We start from the raw sequence: 7,980 nt of genomic DNA, 5'->3' as shown, positions 1-7,980 counted from the left end.
GGACAGGTTTTAAGCAATTGTCAATGAATAAAAACCACAGCTACTTCTTTACCTAAGTGCTAAGGCACACGATCTTCAACGCAAGTGGTGATTAGGGTAACAATAAGCACCCAACAGATGGGTAAAACAGGTTGATTTCACCAAAAAAAAAGATGTCTAATCAGCAATAAAATTCGATTGTATGAAGCAAGAAACAGTGAAATAACCCTCATTCGTTGCTTATAATTTGGTCCATTACAGTTATGGAGCAACTTCATCCAGGCAGAGCTGTAGCTTGCAGAGGAGATTGCAACATATGCCATGGCTTCTTTGTTTGTGGTGGTATGCCCTACAACGAGTTTTTTTTAATGCAATATCTCAGGGTGATCGATTCATTTTTAAGTTGCCTTTAATTGTTACGCATGGCTTAGGGTCTCTGTTGGTGCTCCTTGCAAGTGCTGTTTATGTCTGACGATTGGCTATGTAAGCCTTCTATTTGTGGTCTCCATCTATAGTAGTAGCATAAATGTCAAATTCTGAATATGCAGTTATCTGAGTATGTTTTGGACCAATGGATGATAGACGTGCAACACCTGTTTCCCAAGTTATGAACATGCTAGTCGGAATCTACACAGCCTGGAGCTTTCACTTGGCCGTCGTTACCTGGAAAATCTACTGACATCATCAACACATTCGGGAGTCTGCAACAGTGTCCTTCTAGAAAGCTTCACAGTGAGAAAGGCTTTTGAAATGTTCAACAATATTTTTCATGGCAACGTGGTCGATCAGCAACTGCTAGGTAGACCGGAGTGAACGTGTGATCTTTTCACACGCTTAGACTGGTCAAGGGGGACAAAAATCACACATTCACTAACTTTGGGAGGTGCATTTTCCATGAAGGCAGGCGGAACAAAGGCGTTCCCTCGCAGGTCAAGTAACAACAACTCTTCTCCTTGGTTGCTCCACAAAGGGTCCTCTTCTCATGAGAGACGGTTGGTGTGGTGGAGGCTAGCCCTTGTTTACAGGTGCATCGATCTCCTCTTCAAACAAGGAGTTCTTCTTCAGGTTAGTTTGTCATATTTTCCTCTATGATGTTTAAGTAGTGTTTCATCACTCTGCTTCTTGTTACAAAGTTTTGAAAAACTCTCCTGCTTTGTGCATATATGTGCATGCTTTCTAATTTTGTAGCATGCTTGGATCTAAAAGTTAGTGGGCTCAGATACTTTTTTCCCCTGACGAATCACTGAGGGCAACATGCCATACATGGGGGGGGGGGGGGGGGGGGGGGGGGGGGGGGGGGGGGGGAGCGAGGGAAAGTATAAGAGAATTATACTATTGTTAGTTTCCTCCTCATCTTTCTTAGTTAGACTAGACAGATATACTACATTTCAAATGTGCTTAACTTTTCTTTTGTGAAACATATATAGTACACAGAAGTTCTCATAAACACATGTGCTGTCACCCCTATGAACGTACATAAACGCATTCTACTTTAATGAACATCTCGCTAACTATTACAACAGATAACTTACTTGTTCTTGAATATTAAGAAAATAAGTAACCTGGTGGAGAAGGTGAAGTTGACAGTTGTTTATGTCCAGCTGCAGCATCTGTCATCATCATCAAGTCCGAAGGACATGGGTGAATCAGGACAGACTGATTTGTCTGCATCTTCAAGCATCTGTGAGCTCCTTCCATACGCTCCGCAATCACAAGACGATCTGATTGGCCTTGGTCTGGATGAATCACTTGCCCAAGTTTGTTCTGAAAGTGCATCTGATTACCTCATGAATTTGTATGTTGAGCGTGTGCAGGAAGCAACCAAGGTATTTCTACAGATCCATTGAGTTCATGTAGAACTTCGTGTCATGATTATCATGTACCTTGTTTTGTTCTTTAGAGGTGGTACATTACCATTTTGGAGGCAGAGAAAACACAACCACCAAAGAGTACGGAAGATGGGAAACTGTATACACCTGTAGGTGTCGGGCTATTCAGAATATTGACACAGCATGTTCAGATAGTTAAAGACAATGCTACAGATGCCATGCGGTGTCGTATTGCTCTTGCAGTAATTCAGGTATTGTTTAGTTTCCTTTCAGTTAAGTCTACTTGCTGGTTTTATCGTGAAGTTGCACTTCGCTTTGCATCTGTTAGAATCAGTCACTACAGTATGTGAAAACGGGAAAAATGGCGGGCACTTGTGCCGAAGGTCATATTTGATTTTTCAATTGACATGTGTTTATTCTACTTTGGTTCATTTGCAGACCATGCATAATTTTCAAGCAGTTGAGAGGCAAAGACTTGAGGAGCCAGCTTCTGATGTTGGTTTGGAATCCCTATGTGCATTGGTAAATACATTGATTTATCCATTTAGAAACCCGAGAGGACTCTTACATTGCTTTATATATACTACGGGCGGGAGGGCACTAGCATGCATCAGATCTCACCTATAGTCTGTTTGATTCTTAATTCTCATCTAGTGGTCCAGATCAGTTCGTACTAGTGCTTCTCCCTCCACTAGCATATGATTACTATTCGAGGCTAGTGTGACTAGTATGAGGGTATGATCAGAACTCAATGTGATGTGAACTCACTGCTTCCTGACATTGTTTGTACAGATTAACAATAACTTGCGTTGCTACGAACTTACTATGGAGCTGAGTAAGAGTACATTGGAGTCACTCCCACAAAACTATGCTGGACAGGTGAATTCGAAAATCAATAGTTAAGCTGTTTCCCGTTTGGTTCCACTCTTTCAGCCACTTTTCTGCACTTTGCTTGCGTTGTCCTCTTTTTTAAAGAAATAGGTTCATGAACACGGCAATGTGTCAACATACTACACCAGGAACAATTTTTCGGGATGCTTGGTTTTTTACCAGGTCCGGTCACACTTTGGGGCAACCCCTAGTTCAACAGGCCCTAGAAATGCCTTCATTTCCAGGGCTGCTCTGCATAAGTAACTGGCTCTGAATGGGCATTTCTAAGGCCGGTCACTTATGCAGACCCATCACAAGAAATGGTGGTATTCAGGCCCGGTTGCCCTAAAAATAGTTTCTGGCGGCATAGTGATAGTCTGTTTGGGGTAAACTAATATTTTTTTAGATCCGCGATCATTTTTAAATGTGGTCACATAAAAAAAGTCCTCATCTTCTAACTTGCCTTGTTGAGATCCATGCCGATTGTTCGTTGATGTTCCAATGCTATGCTTCTATTCACACGCTTCATACCTTTTGTAATTCTAAGAAAGATGTTCCTTTTTCAGGTTAATTTTGAAGATGCTTCCGTAGGGTTTCTTGAGGTTGCCAAGGTTTGTTCTGCATGCATATATGATATAGCTATACATCTTTATAACCTTAATCTTAAGGATGAGGAATGAAGGTTGATGCTAATCAATGTGAAAGCATTTCTTGAGATATCTGAGATCTATATGCATGTCTGATTGTGTCTTTTAAGCACGTACTAAGTTATAAAGCACAAGCATACGATGATACTCGTAGATTTTCCTAATTGTATTCCGAGATTTATATCAAATCAACAAGGACAAGCAAATTAATATATGTAGATTATGCTATTGCATCTAATAAGGCTTCTTATGGGCTAATGGTTTAATAGATACAAAAATGATATAATGTAACAACTACGAAATACGAGAACAATAGATACATATAGCACAAATAAAATTTAGAAGACTTAACTGAACAACCCTAGTAGTTGTTGAAGCCAAAGAGTGACTTACATTTATTATCTCATTCAAAACTATATTTAAACAATGGTCGTCATTCAATGTCCTGATTAAATCATCACCATCCTATATATACCTCATTGATCAAGTATACAAATCTAGAACTCTAGCATAATAAACCGCATGGGTAGACTACTCAACTAGGATCTAGTTTAAAGTAAACCCTAGACAAGTGAAGACTCAATTGTGTCAGAGAAGTGAAGCGTCAACATTTTATGGCTCTCAACTCCGAGTGTTGTGTGTTGTGTTTAAGACGGATCTTGGGTCCTTGGGGGGTGTCGATGAGGACATCTATTTATAGCTTAGGGGTCTAAGGTTTCAACTTGAGTGTGAAATCATGCAGAAGCCGAAAGAGGAAAAACCTTGATATGGTTCAAAGAGAGTGCTCCCAGTAAAGAAAGATAGGAAGACATACTTTGTGTTGAACTGAGAGAAGGTTGTATATATGTTGCCAAATGTGCTGCTGAGCACAATATTCTGAAGTGCATCTCATAATTAGAGATATTGTACAAGGGTTGGCATAGAAAGATGTCCCTTGATGTCTCGCACCCAAATGAATGCTATGTTGCGGTCCTGTAACATAACAAGGATTCAAGATTCCTATTTAGAGAACTTTTTGCAATTACATATAAATTTGTTAAGTTGTAGGCGGGTATCAATGAGGTGTAGCGAAGATGTAGATGACCTGTCTCCCTTACCAATTCGAAACATGAGTGAATACTTTAGACAACTTTAGCCTGAACTGTGTCATTTATTCTTTCAATAGGAAGCAATCCTTCAAGTTGTTACTGTTATTTACGAAGACCCAGGTGTGCAAGATCTACTTGCAAGGCTTTATCGAGAAGGTGATACGTACTTTTGTAATGATTTTCCACCCATTGCTCCTTTCTTCTTGTTATTTTTTTTCTCAGTAATAGGTCAGCTTTGGAATTTGATGTGACTGCATTTTTTCACCATATGTAAGAGTTTGTAACTGTAATATTACAATTATTCATTAGGTCTTCAGACTTTATGTTTACTGGTATCCGATGAACTTGATGTTGATATTGCTTGATATGTTTACTCACTCAGCTACTTGGCAGTTATCATGATCAAATATTTGTTTAGGTTCATTTGCAGCTAGTAGGATGAAAAGAATCCCTGGGTATTGCTCGCCAGGTTGGCTGTCCGTATTATTTTGTACAAATGCCTATAGTATTGCTATATATCCCAATGGTACGTGATTCAGTAGTGACCCCAACATCATCAATTAGAGCTCCCCAGTAAGCAAATTACATAGGCATCATGCTCGGCATGAAAGTGGCAACAATCATATAAAATACCCAGGCTTTGTTCCGCATGATGCGTGCAGCGTCCTTTCTATTCAACTCCCTAATATTTTAATATTTGTTAGCAATGCTTGTTAGTTGAAATTATGATTATTTTCTCACATCTTGATTCTTTCTGTTCAGACTGGCTAAATGGACTCATCACGGAATATCTTGTTGCAACATTGGCTGATTACTTTTCAGATGTTAAACAGTAAGTTTTGACAAATTTTAATAGACGTTATGGAAATAATATATATGGATGTATGTTCCATGGAAAATCTTGTGTGAATATGTTTCTTGTTATTTACCTGCACATGTATGCTTGTTCATTCATTATTATTTGGGACATTCATATTTCTGAGAAAATTGCACCACACTTATCTTCCCATTTTGGAAACTCTTACTCATATTGCTTGATAAGATTGACTAAACACCCGCAAATCCCAAACCCAAACATACACAGTTCGCCAAATTTAATGTTTCATAAGGCTTGGCTTGGTTCAGTCTTCAATTTATACTATGATCATCACTAATTTGTCTTATAATGTATCACTCATAAGAAAGTGATGCTAAATACAAATATAATATTTAATTTTTATAATATGTTTCATCACATCAGTAACTTTCCTCATGAGTGGCACATAATAGGTTGCATGTAGATTCAAGTATCTTCAGCTGGTGCCAGTTTTGTTTGTCCAAGCTAAGCATGAGGAACACATAGTTTTATTAGAAGTTAAGTGTTAATGCTTATGTGCTATATACTTTATAATCCTAGTACTCTTTTTGTAGATATATTGAAAAAAGATCATTTCGTATGTTTGTGGAGGCTTGCCTAGAGGAAGCAATTGTAGTGTATGTTAATCACTTCCTCATTCAGGTTTGCATTTAGTGCTTATTTGGAAAACACGTTTCTTTGAGTATAAAGGAAATATCAATTGCAGGTTTTGGCTAAGCCATGTTATCACTAGCGATCTAGGTTATATATAGTATTTGTTGTATATAATTGATAAGTTTATTCATGAGCTAATATCTGTTTCCTTTGGTGCCTGTAGAAAAACCACATCAGAGAAGAAACAATCGAGAGGATGAGGCTAGATGAAGAAGTGCTCAAGGATTTCTTCACAGAGCACATTAATGTGACAGTAAGTAAACTGTTTGCTGCCGACTGCTTAGACAACTGCAGTTCCTTTGATTCGCATTCGAAGTTGAAACAAGCAATAAGTTTCAATACTGAAAAAGCATAGTAATTAATCACATGTATTTATTTTGACATTACTTTTGCTTCAGAATGTTGAAAGCAGAGTGAAAGTTCTTGCTGATGTGAGGGAGCTTGCTTCTGCTGAGAGTCTGGAAAGCTTTGTTCTCACGTATACAATTATTCTGCATCATCAACCTGATTGCCCGGTATTAAACATATATTAATTTCTCTAGTATTTGATTATCTAAACAGGAAACTTATGCTCATTTTTTATGTTGTTCTACACTTTGACATCTCCATTTATAGCCTGAGGTCGTTAAGAAGTTGGTTGCACTGCGAGAAGGTATTTCAAGATCGGAAGCCAATGAGGTAAGCACAATGTGTGGATTCTGAAAAGCGGACACCTTGACTCAGATGGTGGTTTGGTTATGTCATTAATCTTCATATGTCAAGGTTACCAATGATTAATTGGTCATAGAATCTTAATTACCCTCTACTCGTCTCTTAGGTTGTGCAGGAATGCAAGGAGGTATACGAGGACTCTCTTGTGGATGGCAAGCCAAGAAGGCCTGGTTTTGTATACGGTAAATTGAAGTGCCTCAGTGCCTGACAGCAGGGAAAGGCATATGGAGGAAGGTTACTGGGCAGTTAGGAAGAGGCATTGGCAACATAGAGAAGAGTGGATTCACATGCTGATCAAGGCAATGATGTTTTCCCTCTTTTGTGGCCACTGGCCACTCCTTTCTTTCTTATGTCTACCACTATTTGGGTCTAGTTTGCATTTTATATCCGTGTGTTGTGTAAGGAGCAGCATGAGAATTGATGAGAGCAAGAATGTGGATTTGTCTGTGATCAGCAATAAAAAATTGCTATGTTTCTTCCTATTTAATGAATAACGCCACACCCACGACTGTTGATGCACGAGCACGACTAACTGCTTTGTGGTTCTCTCTGTTCTGCAAGCGAGGCATTCAGGCATAGCTGTAAAACGGCGCCGAAGTGGCACGCGCGCGCAGCGGCAAACTTCTCGTGCTCAATCCGGAGGTCGTGCCTCTCGATTTTGGCAAGACAGACGCTAGAAACCACTAGCTTTAGACCATGCTTCATTACCACCCTCTGCCACAGGACGGAGTGCTTTTCTTCAGATAACTGCTGATACATTTTTCCTTGCGTAGTAAATTTTGTCTTTGTGATGTGATTTAACAGGTGCTTAGGAATTGGAGAAACTAGTCCATCGATCATGCTCCCGCACAGGTTAATATTTTTAAAAATTATTATATTTAAAAATTATTTAGAAATTAAACTCCTAGCTAATAATCAAAATTATTTAATTACTACTCCCTTATTTTCCAATACTTCAACATAATACTTATATAGATACGTACTTATCTTTGTCCAGTTGTGATTGATTTTAATTAATAATTACTCTATGCACTTTTTCATCCATATTCATACTTTTCCATTTTGTATCACACCTCCAATCCTCCATACATTATGTTTAGCCTACAAATCAATATTTTTCATCGATTCCTCACGTACTTGTATAAATGGTCTAAATGATGGCACTCATTATGTGTATATACTTTAACTTAGTATTTTTATATTAACAATGACATAAATATGTAATTTAGAATCATATATTAGTTTACTTTTTGATATTTCTGTATGATGCACATGAAGATAATTAGATTAAGATTTAGGTGTTTACTTTAGATTATTTTAATAACGACATTCAATGGTAACATAGA

At 38.3% G+C, this 7,980-nt stretch overlaps 1 pseudogene; it reads left to right on the top strand.

The window, feature by feature from the left end:
* Window positions 1-671: 671 nt before the first annotated feature.
* On the top strand, window positions 672-7,139 carry LOC117853117 (exocyst complex component SEC6-like; annotated as a pseudogene).
* Window positions 7,140-7,980: the final 841 nt, after the last annotated feature.

Source organism: Setaria viridis, chromosome 4 (assembly GCF_005286985.2).
Source record: "Setaria viridis chromosome 4, Setaria_viridis_v4.0, whole genome shotgun sequence".
Classification (NCBI taxonomy): domain Eukaryota; kingdom Viridiplantae; phylum Streptophyta; class Magnoliopsida; order Poales; family Poaceae; genus Setaria; species Setaria viridis.
Note: the sequence above shows the minus strand (reverse complement) of the source record. Positions and strands in the feature narration are given on the sequence as shown.